The sequence below is a fragment of the Manis pentadactyla genome, chromosome 8 (genome assembly GCF_030020395.1).
Source record: "Manis pentadactyla isolate mManPen7 chromosome 8, mManPen7.hap1, whole genome shotgun sequence".
In the NCBI taxonomy this organism is placed as follows: Eukaryota; Metazoa; Chordata; class Mammalia; order Pholidota; family Manidae; genus Manis; species Manis pentadactyla.
The window spans coordinates 13471170-13488983 of NC_080026.1; the positions used below are offsets into that span (position 1 = coordinate 13471170).

Genomic DNA, 17814 nt, shown 5'->3' on the forward strand with positions numbered 1-17814 from the left:
AAGGCCAGCAGTCTGTTGGGAAATGCGTGAAAGATATGAAGAAACATTTCACCAGAGATGATGTATGGTTGTCAAACGAGCTCATGAAAAGATGTTCAGTATCACTAGTCATTAGGGAAATGCAAAAATGAGCTATCACTACTCACCTGTCAGAACACCTAAATTAAAAAATAGTGACAGTATCAAATGCTGGCAAGGATGTGGAGAAACTGAACTCTTATACATTGCTAATGAGAATGTAAAATGGTACAACTACTATGGAAAAGTGTTTGACAGTTTCCAAAAAAAAACTAAACATACACTTAACTACATGACCTAATGACTGCATTCCTAGGCATTTATCCCAGCAAAAGGACTATATGTATTTATTCATAGCAGTTTTATTTACAATAGCCAAAACTGGAAACAATCAAAATGTCTTAAAATAGGTTAATGGCTAAACCCAGTATGGTGTGTCCATTTCATGACTACTACTCAGCAATAAAAAGGTATCAACTATTGACACACGTAACAGTTGGCTAGATATCAAGGGCATTAGGCTTAGTGAAAAAAGCCAATCTCAAAAGGTCATTCTGTGTTTCCATTTATATAAGACAAAATTATAGAGATTAAAAACAAACTAGTGGTTACCAGGAGTTAGGGATAGTGTGGGAGAGTGGTTTGGGGGTATGACTATAAAGGTAGCATGAGAGACATCTTTGTGGTGATGGAATAGTTCTGTATCTTAATCTACCCATGTGGTAAAATGAAATAGAACTATTTGTGCACAGTGGTTAGTTTCCTGGTTTTGATATTGCACTATAGTTATGTAACCATTGGTGGAAACTGGGTGAGAGCACATGAGACCATACTGTACTATTTTTACAACTCTCTGTAAATATATAGTTATCTCAAAATAAAAAAGTGAAAGTAATTCTTTTGTTTTCTTCTATCTCCTTGCCCATCTCTGAGGAAAAGACTGTTTTACCTTTTACCCTCATGTTTGTTGTAGCATTATTTACAACAGCCAAGACATGGAAACAACCTTAACTGTGTACATACACACACACACCAGAATATTATTCAGCTGCAAAAAGGAGATCCTGACAACATGGATGGGCCTTGAGGACATTAAGCTAATTGATGCCAGTCAGACAAAAAATGTCAAATAGTATATGATTTCACATACATATGGAATCTAAAACAAAAAACAGACTCAGATGCAGAGAATAAATTGGTAGTTGCCAGAGGTGTAGGGGGTAGCCAAAACAGATGACGGTGGTCAAAGGTACAAACTTCCACTTATTAAAATAGATAAGTCCTGGTAAAAACAAATAAACAGAAAACTGTTTCATCCCCCCACTAAACCTAAGACTATTCATGCTTTTTGATTATCATCCTCTTCTGTGTCCTCCAGACACTTGTTTCATCGATCATTCATAAGACATACCCATTTCCTTTTTTCACTGGTTTATTTAGGATTGCTCTGTCTTAAAAATGATGAATAGAAGTAAGTAAACATAACTTTTTCTTTCCTCAGGTGGTTGTGTTTATATATTAAAGATACATATCCATGTTAATATGTGTAGCTCTAGTTCATTCTGTTTAACTGCTATATACTATTTTGTTTTATAAACATACCACAACCTTTTAATTTATTTTTCCAATATTTCACTATACAAATAGTGCTGAAACTTACATTTTTGTATATGACCTCTTGTGCACATTTATGAGAACTTTTCTGGATTCTGTATCTAGAAGTGGAATTGCTGTGATGGAAATGGCATACAACTTTGATTTTACTATATATTGCTTAATTTTTTTATACAGTGTTTATACCAGTGCATAAGAGATTTCCTGCTCTACATTTTTACCAATCTTTGGGATTTTCTTGTGTTTTGCCTTCCCACTTCCTCTATATAGAACTTGCTATGAAGTCCAGTAGATTTTACTTAATACAGTTTTTTATTTCTAGCTCTTCTTTGCCTAGCCAAGAAGAAAAAAAAATTTGATTCATTTTACCTCATATTCATAATCATCTCCATATTTCTGACTCTACTGCTACAACCTTAGTTGAGACCCTTACTTCTTGCCTAAACTATTGCACTAGAGTGAATATTGCAATCTCTCTATTGGAAATCTCTTCCTGCTCCAATCCATCCTGCTTAGAACTGCTAGATCGGCATTTCTCATGTAAGTAATTTACCATTGTTTGCAGTGTTAAATTTAAACACTTAATGTGGTATTCAAGGTTATCTCTTATAAGTTCCTAAACTACCTTTTCAACCACTATTTTCTGCATATGCCCTATATACAGCCAGACTAGATTACCTGCATTTATTGATTCATTTATTCAAATAGTTGATATTCAATGCTCTTACTATACTATGCAGGTATATTGACCCTCGAGTTTTGTAGGTACTACTGCTATAAAACGAACAACTCATGATTCTTGTTATTGGGAGCTTGCAAGTGGCTTCAAGCTATTCTGTGAATAAACCCAATGTTTTCAGCCTCTGTTCCTCAAACAAGTTTTACCTCTGCCTGTAATGCCTTTTTTCCTAGTTCTTCCACTTAGCCTTCTTTGCCTTTCAAAATCCTACATACTTTTCAAGGCCTGCTTCAGGAGGCATCTTTCCATGAAGCCTTTTCTAACACCTGCAGTTAATTTTGCTCCCATAGTACTATATTTATATAGATTTTTGGCACTTACGATGTTCCACGTATTGTGTTATCTTTCCAAGGTAATAAGCAGACTTTGTCCATTCATTTATGTTGCCTTTGTAAAACTTAACATAATGTCTTATATATGGTAGGCATACTATTAACTAAAATAATTTAATTGAAAATAATATATTAACTAAAACCAACCTCAGCAATTAGACTATTTTGGGGAGAGATCAATTTGAATTAGAAAAGATGCTTAATTATATAATTATATTTAGTGCTCTTTAAAACACTATAGAATAAATTAAACTAAATTGAATAGTAGGTTTCTATAAAGAGATCTTTAGGGCTCACTTTGATCAATAATGAACTTTACTTGTGATTAGTGTAACAGTTATTCAGTTTGTTTTTAGACTTTTAAGTAGTTCCTTTAAGGCAGAGTTTTCCAAACTGCACTTTGAGGAATCCTATGAGTTGGTTCTGTTGAGATGCTTTGGCTACTGCGGGATGCCTTCCCTGCCCCAAAGCATAGCCCTTTATTTATTTTTCACTATACTGGGCTCCTAACCAAGATTTTATTTAGGAAAGACTCTTCTGATGAAATTGTTTAAAATAATCGCTGAGTGTAAATACTTCAACTTTATCCATATATTTAAGATTTTCCAAGGTCTTACAAAAAGATAATATTCCCTCTTACTCCTTTATTACCACAAACTGCAGATCAATAGTTTATAATGAATATGAGACTTGAAAAAGTTAAGCAACTGATATGTAATGGGCTTTGGGTATAGCAAGTAAGCTGTCTGTTCTCTGAATATTCTGTATTTGAATTTGAATTTTTGAGGAGTTGTTAGAATATCAGAAATTACTGGAATTGGTATACAAATTGTTAGGCTGAAGAATTTTCTATATCATGCTTCTAAATTTTAATATGTGTAAGATTCTGATTCAGTACATGTAGGCTGGGGCTTGAAATTCTGATTTTCTTTAAAAAAAAAGCAGTTTCAGCATTGCTGGACTGTGGGCCACATTTTGAGTAGAAAGGAGCTAGATGACTTTCCAAAGCCTTTTACCACATTTTAGAACTACAGTCTTGGCTCTAGATAGCAGGTTTTCATTATTACTTTAGACATTTGCTTAAACTGCCTGTTTCTCTACAGTCTGATTTATATTTTGCCATTTTAATAGAAACTTTTGGCTGTAGCTCCAGGAGTAAGGTGTGTGTTGGGGGGGAGCTCCCCTCCAGAAACAAATTCAGGTGAAACCAAAGTAAGCCAAGGGAAAGGGCAGGTTGGGAGAAACCATTGTTATTGCTCACAGCTCCAGGTGTCCCCCTCCGCCACTGCACGCATGCGCTCTTCCCCTGTCCACCGTCCCGGGGAGGAACTCCATGGGCGGGTCCTTGGTGACTGGCAGACTCCAGACCAATGATGTACCAGGAGTGGAGGGGAGGAGAGAATCACCTTTTTCTCTCCACCCCTTACCCCGGATCCACTGGAGGCTCTGAAGTATCCATTAAGTAAATGGCCTATGGCCAGGTGGGAAACTCTGGAAACACTGACTGAAAACTTACACTTACCTTAAGCTGTTGTGTTTTTTTTAAGTGAAATACTTTGTTTGTGGATTAATGATTGCTCTCTGATCATGTGGTTCTTTGAGTACATAATCATCCAAGATTTTAAAAATAGTTAGCCTTGAGAACTATTAGCCTATTATTGGCAACTTTCAGAGAGTTTAGGTATAAAGATTAGCTATTCAGCTTTCCAACAGAACTGTAATACTGACTTCTGCTATTTTGCAGGAAATTGCTTTGAGGTTACACATTAAGGTATTATAAAAACAAAAGTAGACTTAATTTTGTTTGGCTGAGGCTGTTTTAGTTGGTATAAGTACTGCTTTTTTTTAAGCAATTGTTATTATCATGAATTAACAGCAATTATATGCCACAGCAGGTTAAGCTGTTAATTTTATCTGTAGCACATGTGAATTGAAAACCTAATTTGTGTAAACAACCAATAAGACAGTTATTTAGCTAAATAGCTTATACTCAAAAAGAAATAAATCAATTTTGAGGGTCATTAATTATTTTATTTAAAATATATAATATCAACTATTTTCACAGTCTTTTGGGCTTTTATAGAAAATTATAATAACTCAGTCGTAGATTTAAATAATAGTTTTTTAAGAAAACTCTCAGAATTATTTACTTTTGATAAATGGAGATTAGTAATTAACTTTGTAGACCAGGACAGCAGAGCATTTTGGGGGGAAAAATTATAATTTTTATCTAAACACATTAGAATAATTTTAATACTGTTAGTTATCATGTCAGCCCTACATTATTTCACTTAATAATTGTCAGTAGTAGAAATTGCTGGAGGAATTACATTATTACAAAGTGACTTTAAAAAATATTATATTCTTATTCCTTATCAAGTAGGTACTAACATTGCTATAAAAGTTTTCATGTGGAATTTATGTCAGATGTTGATAAAGGTTTTGTTCAGACCTTATATAACAATTCTGAATAGAAATAAACTTCCTTTGTTTCTTCTGGTAGCATCCATTGATTTTTTTTTTTCTCAAAGATACTTTAATAGTGCTGATAGAAGCAGAACAGTTGGAATTTACATTAAAGATAAATGTGATGAATAAAAAGCACTACACTACAACATTATAGCCTTGATTTTTCTTTACCAAAGTTCCAAAATCTAAAGGACAAAAATACTGACAAGGTCAAGAAAAAAATGAAAGAAAGAACAAACAATGCAAAAAGAAAATGACACTGAGGTCTTGGTTTAATACATATGTATTCCAGGTTGATGGTTGATTTCATTAGCAAATCTCATTGTTATGCAATGTCTGTTCTTCTGCAGCAAAATGAATATTGTATTCTCACAGGCTCTGTGTGTATCTATTATGTTGCATTAAATGAATACATACATATTTGTAGCTTTCTTTGGTTTATTCTTTACAGTTTGTCTTTTAAGAAAAAAAATTGAATTACATTCTTATTAAATTGGTAAAAGCTTTTCAGTTTATATTATAGATATGTTTCTACTTTTATTCTCTGAAGTAAACAATTTTAAGTGGTTAATGTAAAATCATTCTAATTGTCCTATAACTTTCTAAATGAATAGAATATAATATTGATTGATGTAAGCTTATAATTAATACTGAGCTCCTTAAGCATATGCTTTCCAATATATTTTTTAATGTAGGAGTGTTTTTTTTAATTGCAAGAAAAATGTTAAACAAGTGTACATATTATGCCAAATGTAAATCCCGCTACCTTTTGCAATACTAAAGATTGTATGTTGAGATCACTAAGGTTTGAATTTTCATAAAATAGAAAATTCAGAAATAACAAATTTCAGTGGCTACACACTGGAAGAGCTCATTTCATAATAGAAGAGGTTGCCTGACTCTGGGTTATGTATAAGAGTTCAAATATGGATCAAACTGTATTGGATACAACTGTCATTTAATCTTAGTCATTTTGAGGTCTGACAATAATTTACAAAATCTATTTGGTTTTTGGTAGTGTTCTCAAAAGTTGTCCTCACGACTAAAATTCTTCTGACAAGCTTGAAAGTAGAAAAGCCTAAGGTTTGATGTAATATGGGTTGGTTGTATGCCATCTAGAAATTACCTTTGTGGTAAAAAATTGGCCTTCTGGCTTACTTGATGAAATCCTAATAAATATTTTAGCTATGTTGAACGACCATAAACTGTTATAAGTATGTAGTTTATTAATGCATCATATTAAGTTAATTTGTACTTAGGCCATTTGCATTTCATTATTCATAGTGGGTAATGTAAAACTAGGAATTCCAGTATCTAGTAAGGGAAATACTGAAATAATTAGAGAGTAATACAGAGCTAAATCAAGTCAGATGAGAATGTTATGTGGGCCCAAATAGCCAGGCTTTTGAGAGAGGAGCATCCTGAAAGTGATGAGATTCAAACTGATAATGAGGTAGGAAAGCAACGAGGTACAACATGACCATAATGTGGGTGGTGGGAGAATATAAATTGGGCATCTTTGGGAGACAGAGAAGAGGAATCCCAACTGTAATGGAAGATAGAATTTGCTACTGCCTATTTATTACATATCAGATTGTAGCATTGCCAAATTTTAGTAGTATTAAGTCCACATATATGGTATATTGAGATGCTGCCATTGTGGACCTTATTTTTTCTTGTATGATAAAATGGGAGATAGGAAATTCTCTTGATATTAATTTTACTGTCTTTTCTCCCCCACCAGTAATGTAAAAATAAAACCTGCCAAAGTATGTAAAGATTCATACTCTAAAATGAACCTAAATTGGTGTAGACTGAATGGGAAGATATCAATCTAGAAACTCTTAAGTGAGATTTCTTTACCATTGTTAGAAATACCAAATTGAAGAGGAGTAAAAATCATCACAGATTGGGCTCCCAGGTTGCTGAATTAAGCAGGATAATAGAAGGCCCCCTAGAAAAGTAAAGGAGGGACTGTTTTAAGTTTTAAAAAGAGGTCTCCTTGAAGTGTCTGAACCTATGTATTAGTGTCATCTTCATCTGATGTGGAGCCACAGTTGTCGCTTGCATGACCATTTTACTTACTCATCCATCAGAAGAACCTGAATTTAGAAAATGAAATAGGACTTTGGAATATGAAAATGGACTATGAATTTAACAAATATCCTGAGGATTGTTAGTATTTGTTTAAAGTCCCAGATGAATACCTTCTGGTGTAATTACTTACTAAAAGCAACACACTATAAAAAATGTTTCAAATCTAATAAATAAATACATATAACCTCAGATTAAATTGCAGAAGGTTTACTAGCAGATGGTTCATTTTCTGGATAACTTTCCTTATGCTATGACCCTAGCTGTGTTGAGGAAATGTTGAAAGAAACTTTCATCGGAAATCTATTACTTAATTTATATAAAGATGCTGTTTAGAAAATTACAGTACTGTCCAGTGTCCCATTATTGAAAAGTGTAGAAGAAATTTCTCTTACTTCTGAGCACTAGGAAAAGCTTTGGTGCTTGTTTGTAAATCACTTCATATATGGAATGAAAATTTTGTAATTAGATCTTGTTTCCCACTTCATGGATTGCGAAAAAGCTAAGAGCTGAACCACCCGCATTTTAGAGTGGTGCAAGGCCTTAGGTGTTTCTGTGGTCCAACTTTACCTTGTTTTTCATCTTTCTTGCATCCTCTTATTTTCCCTTTATTCATATTAATTTGTATTTTGAAAGCATTCTGTTCTACTACTAATATTTCTGTAAGTCACATTAAATAATTTTGGAGTAAGATGGGATATAAATAACTATGTGAAGCTTATTTATTGCAAGGAGAAGGTGAGCAAATAAGAGGAGGAGGAGCCTTTCTTCTTCCTTGTGTTCCCTTCCCCTCATCCTCCCTCCTTCATCTTGCACGAATTTCTTAAGTCATGGAGGACTGAACTCTTCTGTACTTTCTCAGACTTGCAAGGGGGCAGGGAAATCCTTTCTGAAGCTTTTTGCTTGTACAGAGTTACCAGGTATAGTTTGTTGGGCTAAGTGTGCCCTACACGAAAGTGCCTGACTGAGATAACAAGTAGGGCTAAAATACATCCTAGAGAAGGAAAAGGTGACTTACTCTCATTTGTTGGCTCAGAAGGGGTCTTTTTCTAACTCACAGGGTGATAGATAGTATTTGGTTTTTGTCCCTGCCCTTTTGATTGAGTTATAAACTAATACTAAAATTTGATGACTAATGATAAAAGTTACCTTGAATGAAGCAAAATTTCAAATTTATTTTCTTCACCCCTATATTTCTATTCCATTACCCTCTATATTTGATCCATTCTGTTGAACTAAGATAGCCATGATCTTTGAAATAGTTGAAATAATAATTTTCTAATTTAAAATTTTGTTTTGTTACATGCATTACATAATCAAAGCTACCTATTTAGTAAGAACTACATCGAATTTTCTGTAAAGGAAATAAGGGCTATGTTTGCATTCCAGGTAACAATAAGATAGATGTTTGAAGTATTTAATTTGATCTGTTCATCTGGAACTGTTAACTACTTAGTCATAGTTTTCTGAAAATTTGTTAGTAATGTATCATAGTAGTAAAGGTGGGGATTAGCAACTTGCATCAAGGTTATTCAAGACTGAATAAATACTCTTTTCAAATGACACACAGTTAAGTGTTTGTAATGAAACCTGCTCTGAGATTCTGTACTCCTGGTACAGTCACATCTACTTGGGTGTTCTTTTTGTTCTTATTGATTTTATTGTCATTTTGTTTTCTCTATTAGTACATTAGAACTTTATTTTGCAAACAATAAATATAAACCTGATTAAGTATTCAATTTTTAATGCTCACAGGTAAATATTTTAAGTTTTGTTTTTTTGAAGTACAAATTTAAAATGATCCCAGGAATAGCTTCAAGTTGTGTGACTTTTTGATTCGTGTAATTGGGATTTTTTTTTTAAAGATTGCCACATAAAATTAAAGTATCTTATTTTTCAGGAGCTTGTCTTAATTTAAAAATAGGCTTATTATTACTATTATTTTTAACTTCTTTCTGCTTTGTTTATTTTTAAAATTTTGGTATTTATCTCTCCTTCTAATACAAAAGGAAGTTGTAGAATCAAACGAAATCAAAAAAGTCAATAAGCCTTATTGCAAAAAATAGGCTTATTATGCTTTGATTAAAATTTGATTTTTGGTCTCTGATTATAACTCAGAAACTTCTACTTTCATCAAGCAGTTGAAATTTAAAGACTTTTAAAAATATTTAGTAGGTTTTGAACAGTTGTTCTTAGTTGTTTATTTTTAAACCTTGCTTTGTCTTTACAATTTACTTGCCAGAAGTAATTTTTAAAACCTCAAATATTCGTTTGTGAAGCATTCCTTATTATAAACTGTGTGACTTTGCATGCCAGGAATAAATCCTCCTCAAAAAAGGGAGAAGTAACTCTGTGTTGTCTGTTTTGACGTTAATAAAATTAAGAGAAGACCGGTTTATTTGAGACATCAACCTTACCTGGCTTAGTTTTGTCACGTGAGCATTCACGTTTACTGGTGATCTAAGTGCTCCACCTGCCTTTCGGTTTGTTTACCAGGAAATCAAGATGTGTAAACTGCAGGAAGTACTATTTGACCCTCTCCGACAGTATCTCATTACAATAATTGCTAATCTCTGAATAAGACAGCCATGTTTTGTGAGTAACTGAGAGAGAGAGGTTGTGTTAGGTGGATTTTAGGTGTTTCAACAAATAGAGCATTTTAAATGCTTACTTGGATTATGTTTTCATGTAGCTTTTGATAAAAGACATGGTGACCTTTGGGGTCAGCAAAGCTAGGACACAGTAGTAGATATTCTTTCATGCCTTTTAACTGAAAAATACCACGGCTTGTTGTTTTGGAGTGCTGTCACTGCTCTGAATCGAAAGGATAATGGCTACTTCCTGATTAAATCCACTCTCCACAGTAAGCTGTGAATGTTATACTGTATGTCTTTTTCTCCTGTAAATGCAGTAGTATTTGGTGGTTTCTTTACTTTTTATCATTATCTTTTCATAGATATATCTGTTATAAATATACCTTGAAGTTGAAGTTTACAGTTAGAGTAAAAACTACTGTTTTAAGTTTGGAGGGTTTTTTTTTTAATGAAAAGTATTTGTTTAGTATCAAATCCACCCATCTCATAATACTTAATTGTAGGTTTTGGTTAAATAAATTAGTTTTTTAAAAAGACTTTGAAATGATAAATTGTATTAAGCTATTTCTTTCTTGGCACTTTAAGCAAAATTCTAAAAATAACATAGTAAATCAGATTAATGTTTTTCAGGGAATACTTGAAGAAGCTAATTTTATTTTTATTTAATAAATTTCATGAATATTTACACATGCTTTCCTAGTTGTTGATAATTGTTTTAATTATTAAATTATTGTTCTTCGTTTAGGGATCCTTGTGATACAAAAACAATATTAAGTGCTCAAGGTAGAGAAGGGAATAATGAGTTTCTTAGTTTGAATCCTAAAGCTGGCAGTCACTCCATCTGTGGCTTTGGGATGATCACTTAAACTGCTTACCTCATTTTTCTTGTCTTCTGTCTGGTGCTAATTAAAAGGTGTATGCTTGTTTATTTCTTTATGGTATTACAAACTACAAGGAAAACAAGTTTTCACAAGTATTTTATAAAATGGAGAACTGACTCTGAAGATAGAAGACACTTAGGTGTCACAGTAGAATGGGAAATAACGAAATTCTTTCCTACTGCGAGATAATAGAAAAGAAGGTTTAAAATAAACACCATACAATTGACCTTTAATTTGAACAGGCTGCGTTTTACTCCATCCTTCATATAACACTCACAAAGAAGTAACATATTGGTAGGTACATGACTGAAATAAGAAATGGAAAGCTTTGAAGTGGTTTAATGAAGAGTCACAAATATACTTAAATTATTTAACTTTTTCTCAAAAGTATTATTCCCGGAAATGAGATTATTCAGAGTAAAGAGAAGAATGTGTGTATGTATTACAGGCCTATAAATGTACTTTGTTTAAATAGTAAGGTGTTTAATTTTTTAACTCTAGTATTAGATATCATGGTTATATAAAAGAAAACATTATGAAATTGTTAAACATTGAAGGCAGTTTCTGAAGATCATTATAGCACCTAACATCCAGAAATTAATAAAGATATTCTGGGATAATGTAAATAGAATCCTACTTTTGTTGAGAGAGTTAAAAGTACCTTATTTTACAAAATGCTTATCAGAGTTATTTAGTGAATCAGGAATTTTTAATATAAATTATTGGTGCTTCCTAAGGAGATTCTAAAGATTATGTTTAGTGAATATTCTAACTTAGTGAAATTAATGAAGTGAGACTTAACAGTGGTGCCTATAGTAGTGCCTCTATTTAATTTATAATAACAAGTAGTAGATGTCATATATTGGATACCTAATATGTGCAAATCACTGGGCTAATTCTGTTGTAAGAGAGGTAAACTTTTACCTTTTTAGAGTTCTTTTGCCTGGGTCTGGGGGTTAAATCAACATAGACAGATCAACAGGAGGAAAGCATATAAATTTATTTATTACAAGTTTTGTGTGACATGGACGTCTGCATAAGGAACGAAGAGTCGGTAGTTGAAGATAGTGGCTTGTATAAGAGTGGTAGCAGTCAAATTCTGAATGTTTTTAAGGTACAAAAAAAGTTATTTTGATTGGGTGGATATGTGATATGAGAAACAAGAAGACAAGATGATATCTAATTTGACTTTCTGGCTGAGTAACTGGAAAGACGTTATTGTCATCAACTGTGAGATGTGGAAGATTGTCAGATGGAGCAGGTTTGGGATAGGAATGGGGAATTCAGGAGTTTGGTTTTGGATGTAGTAGGTGTTTAAGTGTCTAGTAGATACGTAAGTGAGATTGTTGAAAACTTTCCAGAGGAATACCATCTAAATTGAGGTTGAAGAATGAATTGGAATTACCAAAGAGGTGATTTATGATGAGATTTGAAAGCATTCTATACACCTAAATGAATCTTGGCATTATCTCCTTTACGCATTCTCTACTTTACTACTGCATAGTAATATCTAAACATCTAAAGAGTATTATCATTTAAAAAGTAATAAAATTTTTTATCCCTTAAATTATTCTGGGTCAAGTTTTCAGAGTATTTCAGTGGCTACTGTACCATAAGTTGTACTGGGTGCTTATACATATATTGATTCTTGCCATAGTTCCTTAACAAAACATTACTCCTATTTTACATTTGGAGAAACTGAGTCAGAGAGAGATTAACATTGCCTAAGGTCAGTGATATATTAAGTGATCAGTCTGGATTAAAATCTAGGTCTTTAGATCCTATTGCCCATGTTCCTTAATAAAAAAAATTTTTTTTAACTTTGTGAATTTTTAAAGTTTTGTTTAATGTTGCAAGGAATTGTCTTTTTTTTTGCTATTCTGTATTGTAATATAGTGATACCCTTGGGACATAAGATCTGTAGATTCTTGATCATGGAGTCCAATCATTGGTTAGTATTTTTTGAACTGCAGCTGTCAGTACAGTTGCCTCTTACAGATTCTCCTTTTCCCCCAGCCTCCATTCCCACGTGTAGTGCTTAATACGTGCTTAGAAAACTACAGCTGCTGTCATCATCATCTTTATCGCCCCTTCTAGCATGCTGTGGCCTGGGCAATAGCAAATCAAGCTTATTGGAATCATGTAAATTATAAAACCTCAGAGATTAAGGACTTTCTAATTAATGAATAATTAGTTTTAACGTATGTATTTTGTCTGACTGAAGCCATTTTTTGTTTCTTTCCCTTTATTGGCTGTTTTCTTGGGAAGTGAGTTTGATAAAAAGCTGTTTTTCTGACTGGAAAAGCAATATTCTCTGAGATGCCAGTGGGTATTTGCACTGTGAAAGTGAACATAAGTCATTCTACTTCAGTAGGGAATAGGAATATTGGCGTCCACTGAAACATTTGCTTTTGAGGTAATGATGCCATATTTCAAAAACTTAAACCTTTGTCTTTAGATCAAAATTAAGTTATGTCTTAAATTTCATGAAAGTTGATACTGTAGGTATTTATATGTTTGGAAAGACATACTTAAGAGCAAATAGTTTCAGATATTCTCCAGGCAAGAAATATTTTAGCAAAAACATGTTACACATTTTAAAAAGTACCAGTTAAAAAACAAAACAAAAAACCCTGTTGTGGATTCACATAGCTTATAAGTTTGAAAGGTCATTTTAAGCATATACTGAGGACATAGGTAGGAAATTCACCTAGCCTTTATGTTTCTGTTCTGTAAATAATGACTGTATTCCAAGTGTACTGGTTTTTACATTTTTAATTTTTATGCTGTTTTTCAAAGGAAGAAAAATACATATTCATCCATCCTTTTCCTTTCTTTAAAGTCTATTCTTTCATTATTATATCCCAAATACTTATGTATAATTTAAGTTCATTGTAATCATTAAATGAACTTTTTAAGTAAACAAAAATTTTGGTTGGCCCCAAAACACCCTTCTTTACTGTAACTAAGTAATCTGTGTAATTTCATATTTCACTTAACTCCACCCAGGAGTAGAAGTATATATCCTGAACATTTCTACTTACACATAAAAAATATTAGTACATGTGCTAAATATTTGTGTATTCTTTGCCTATTTTGTTTAATTTTTTTATTGGTAGTGTTTTGTCTTTAATTCAGTTGGGGAAAAAGAAAAATGACAAGTCAGAAAATTTTCTGTAGAAAATATCTTATTGTCTTTTAAAAATAATTATACTGAACTAAATCCATTACATCCCTTATTAGTTGGAGTGCCCAAGGAATGAATATTCTATTTTTTTCCCAGAATTCTTTCTCTTAACATAATTGAAATTTTTACTTAATGAATTTGTGCAAGTATAAAATTGAATTATTTTTGATGATTTGAAGAAGGTAGAAGGCTTCTGGGTCCTGATTTGACAGTCTGAGCTGCTATTAATCTTGTTTGGAAAACAGTACAAACAAATACTAAATATTAAAAATTGATAATTTGAGCAACTAAACTAGTTTTGTAAACAAAGCATAATCAAATATTAAAGGTGTAATGGTAATTTAAAAACACCAGAGATTTGTCATATAGGGGATAAAATTAATTGCTAAGTGAGTGATATGAACAGGTATAATACTAGGAGTTGAGATAAGAGAACAGTGGTCACTAGAATGACTGGTGGAGGATCCTTTAAGGAAAAGGATCCTGAGCTTCAAGCATTGAAGAACTTCAAACATTAAGTTTTATAACATCTTTATCAAGATATAATTCACATACTGGACAGTTCATACATTTACAGTAGACAGTGCAACAGTTTTTGGTGTATTACATTAAATTTTTTCAGTTGTAAAATATTTAACATTAAAGTTGCCATTTTAACTATTTTTTTTTCTTACTGAAGTAAATACAATAAAATGCACAAATCTTGTGTACAGCTGGATGAATTTTAGTGCGTGTACACTCTTATGACTGTCACCCAGATGGAGATAACAAACATTCCACTAATTTTCCCTGTTTATTTTTCCCATTTTAAGTATTTTTAAGTGTACAATTCATTGGCATTAATTATGTTTAGTGTTGTGCAACTATCACCATTGTTGTTTCCAAACTTCCTTGTCATCCCAAATAGAAACTCTGTAACCATTAAGCACTAATTCCCCTTTCCTCCCACATTGCAGCCCCAGTAAACTTGAATCTATTTTCTGTCCCCATGAATTTGCCTATTCTAGACATTTCCCATAACCGGAATCATATAGTACATTGCCCATTTATGTAGGTCTTATTTTACTTACTATAATGTTTTCAAGGTTCATTGCTCTTCAGGCTCAGTAATATCCCATCATATATACATATATACAACAAATATGACATACAGGTGACCCTTGAACAGCATAGGTTTGAACTGTGTGGCTCCACTTAGGCACGGATATTTTTCAGTAAGTACATTAGAAAATTCTTTGGAGATTTGCAACAATTTGAAAAACTTACAAATGAATAGCCTACAAATAACCAAAAAAGTCAAGAAAGTTAGGTATGTCATGAACACATACAATATATGTAGATACTAGTCTTTTATCATTTACTACCATAAAATATGCACAAACACAGATCATAAAGGATGCCATTCACAGTTAAGAGAAATGTGAACAATATGTATAACATAAAAAAAAGCATGCTGTTTGTTATTGGTAAGGTTTCTGGTCAACAGTAGGCTATTAGTAGTTAAGTTTTAAAGGAGTCAAAGTTATATGTGGGTTTTCAACGGCAAGGGGTGTCAACATCCCTAACCTTCATGTTGTTCAAGGGTCAGGTGCATATATATATATATGTATATATATGTATGTATATGTATATGTATATATCACATTGATTTATCCATTCATCAATTGATGGACATTTAGATATATAAATATCTCTTCAAGTCTCTGCTTTCAATTCTTTTGGGTATGTGTGTAACTTGGAGTGGAATTGTTAGGTCTTGTGGTAATTTTATCTTTAGCTTTTTGAGGGACTGTCAAACTGTTTTGAGTAGCGACTGCATCAAGCATTACTTTTTATTCATTATGCTTTAGAAACGGAGTATGTAAAAGTTAGAATGAATACCAGCTTCAGCACAAACCATATACTATTTTTAAAAGTAAACAGAAAGCTATATGTTATTCATGAGGACATTTGTATGTATGAAGAGCCACCTCTTAAAGTGAATTTTAATTAAATAATTAAGCCTTCTGGTTGTATGTAACCTCAGTTTTATATGTAATATTTTATAGAACATGGTCATCAAATTTCTATTTCTCATACCCTAGGATTCTGTTCTAAGAGGATAGGTAAAGAAGTTTCCACAAGTAATTAGTGTAACTTTCTGCCCAATTTTAAGATAATTATTTTTTTAGTTGCCCTTTTTACATTATAAAGTAAAATTTTAATTATATCTTCCTAGAAGATTTTCCCAATATATTCTTTTTAGTCATTTTATATTAATTTATTTACTCCATCTACATTAGCATTTTATGTAAGTCTGAGAGAGAAGGGGCATTTCAGTGAACATTTTAAAGATGACTCTTAAAAGTGTAAATTCTAGGATTCAGTGTGAGCTAGAATAATGTATGGCATCACTGCTAAGATAATAAAGAATTTAAAGGGATCAAACTTAAAGAGGAAGGATATTAAAAGATAATATTTTTAAAATGTCCACATTACTCAAAAGTGATCAGATTCCATGCAGTCCCTGTCAAAATCCCAATGGGATTTTTTACAGAAATAGAAAAAACAATTCTAAAATTCTTATGTAACCACAAAAGATCGTAAATAGCCAAATCAATCTTTAGAAAGAAGAACAAAACTGAAGACAGCATACTTTCTGATTTCAATATGTATTACAAAGGTACAGTAATCAAAATAGTATTAATACTGATGTAAAAGCAGACATACAGACCAATGGAACAGAATAGGGAGCCCAGAAATAAATCCACACATACGCAGTCAGCTGATACTTGAAAACAATGCCAAGAATACACAATAAGGAAAGGCTAGTCCGCTCAACAAATTTTAAAACTGACTCTTACCAACTTTTTCCTTTCTCATTTTTTCTTCTTTCAATTTTTCTTTTATCATGCAATTTAGAAGATTACTTGTCACATGGTAGGAAGCATCAAATGAATCCTCGATCTAATTTGATTCCCAGTATCTTAGTGCATTGATTAAAAAACACACCTAATCTCCCATATTCAAATTAATCCCTAGTAGGTAAGCAGACTCACATTTAGTAGACTAATTAATGCCTTAGACTTTTCTGGAACTAATAATATCTGAAAGTCAGATGAAAGCTTTTTAGAGAAAATACTTTTTTTTTCTAGGAAGAATACCTTTCCAAGTCTTAGTTTTCACTTAGTACTTGGAATTTTTTGTAGATATAATTTTGTCTTTATCTAGTTAATTTCTTTATAGCCACTTATTGAGAGGTTCTGCTCTAGAGACTGCTTCGACTTTTTGCATATTAAAAAAACCCTAAACCAAAAGCTATCCAAATAGACTTGAAGGTTAATATTAAAATAAGAAGAATTCCCCTTATCAGTTGATATAACATTTCCATTCACTTCGAAGGCTTCTCCAGGCCCACTAAGACAGGGTTAGAATTAGTGTCTCTGACGTGCTCTCCAAGGCTACCACTTCTGTGAGTCATTCCAGGATGCTGCCTCACACCTTGTTGCCAGTGACCCTGTTAGATTGGATGGAATGGTGTTCAAGGTGTGTTTGTGACCTAGGCCTGCTCTGAGAACACTGGCCTGTTCCAGTACAGCATGCAGTGTGGGGGAACTTGACAGCCGAGGAGTGATTTTGTTTGCCTGTTACTCTTCCCAGGTCTGTCTTATTATCTTTCTTCTTTCTTCCTAGATTGTCCAGAATTCCTCTTACCTCCTTACTCTCTTGTAGTGATTTGAAGTTTTAATTTCATTACCGAGTCAGCTCCGGATCTGTTACCTAATAAGCTTTTTCTAGAGTTCTCAGCAGATTTCTCCAGGTTTGGACTTTTCTTCACTATTATCAGGTTACATTTTAAAAGGAAATGTCAATTTTGTTGTCCTCAGGAACACTGAGATCTCTTTTT

General features: G+C 32.6%; 1 protein-coding gene across 26 annotated transcripts in view; it reads left to right on the top strand.

The window, feature by feature from the left end:
• BAZ2B (bromodomain adjacent to zinc finger domain 2B) overlaps nucleotides 1–17814 on the top strand; it is a 350617-nt gene that overhangs the window by 185018 nt on the left and 147785 nt on the right. Inside the window, exon 1 of one of the 26 annotated variants that reach the window (XM_057505508.1) lies at nucleotides 9478–10129. The exons of the other annotated variants lie outside the window; for them this stretch is intronic. The gene's annotated coding sequence lies outside the window, so the exon portion shown is untranslated. Of the gene's footprint in view, nucleotides 1–9477; nucleotides 10130–17814 lie in introns of those variants that run through there. 26 annotated transcript variants of the gene reach the window in all.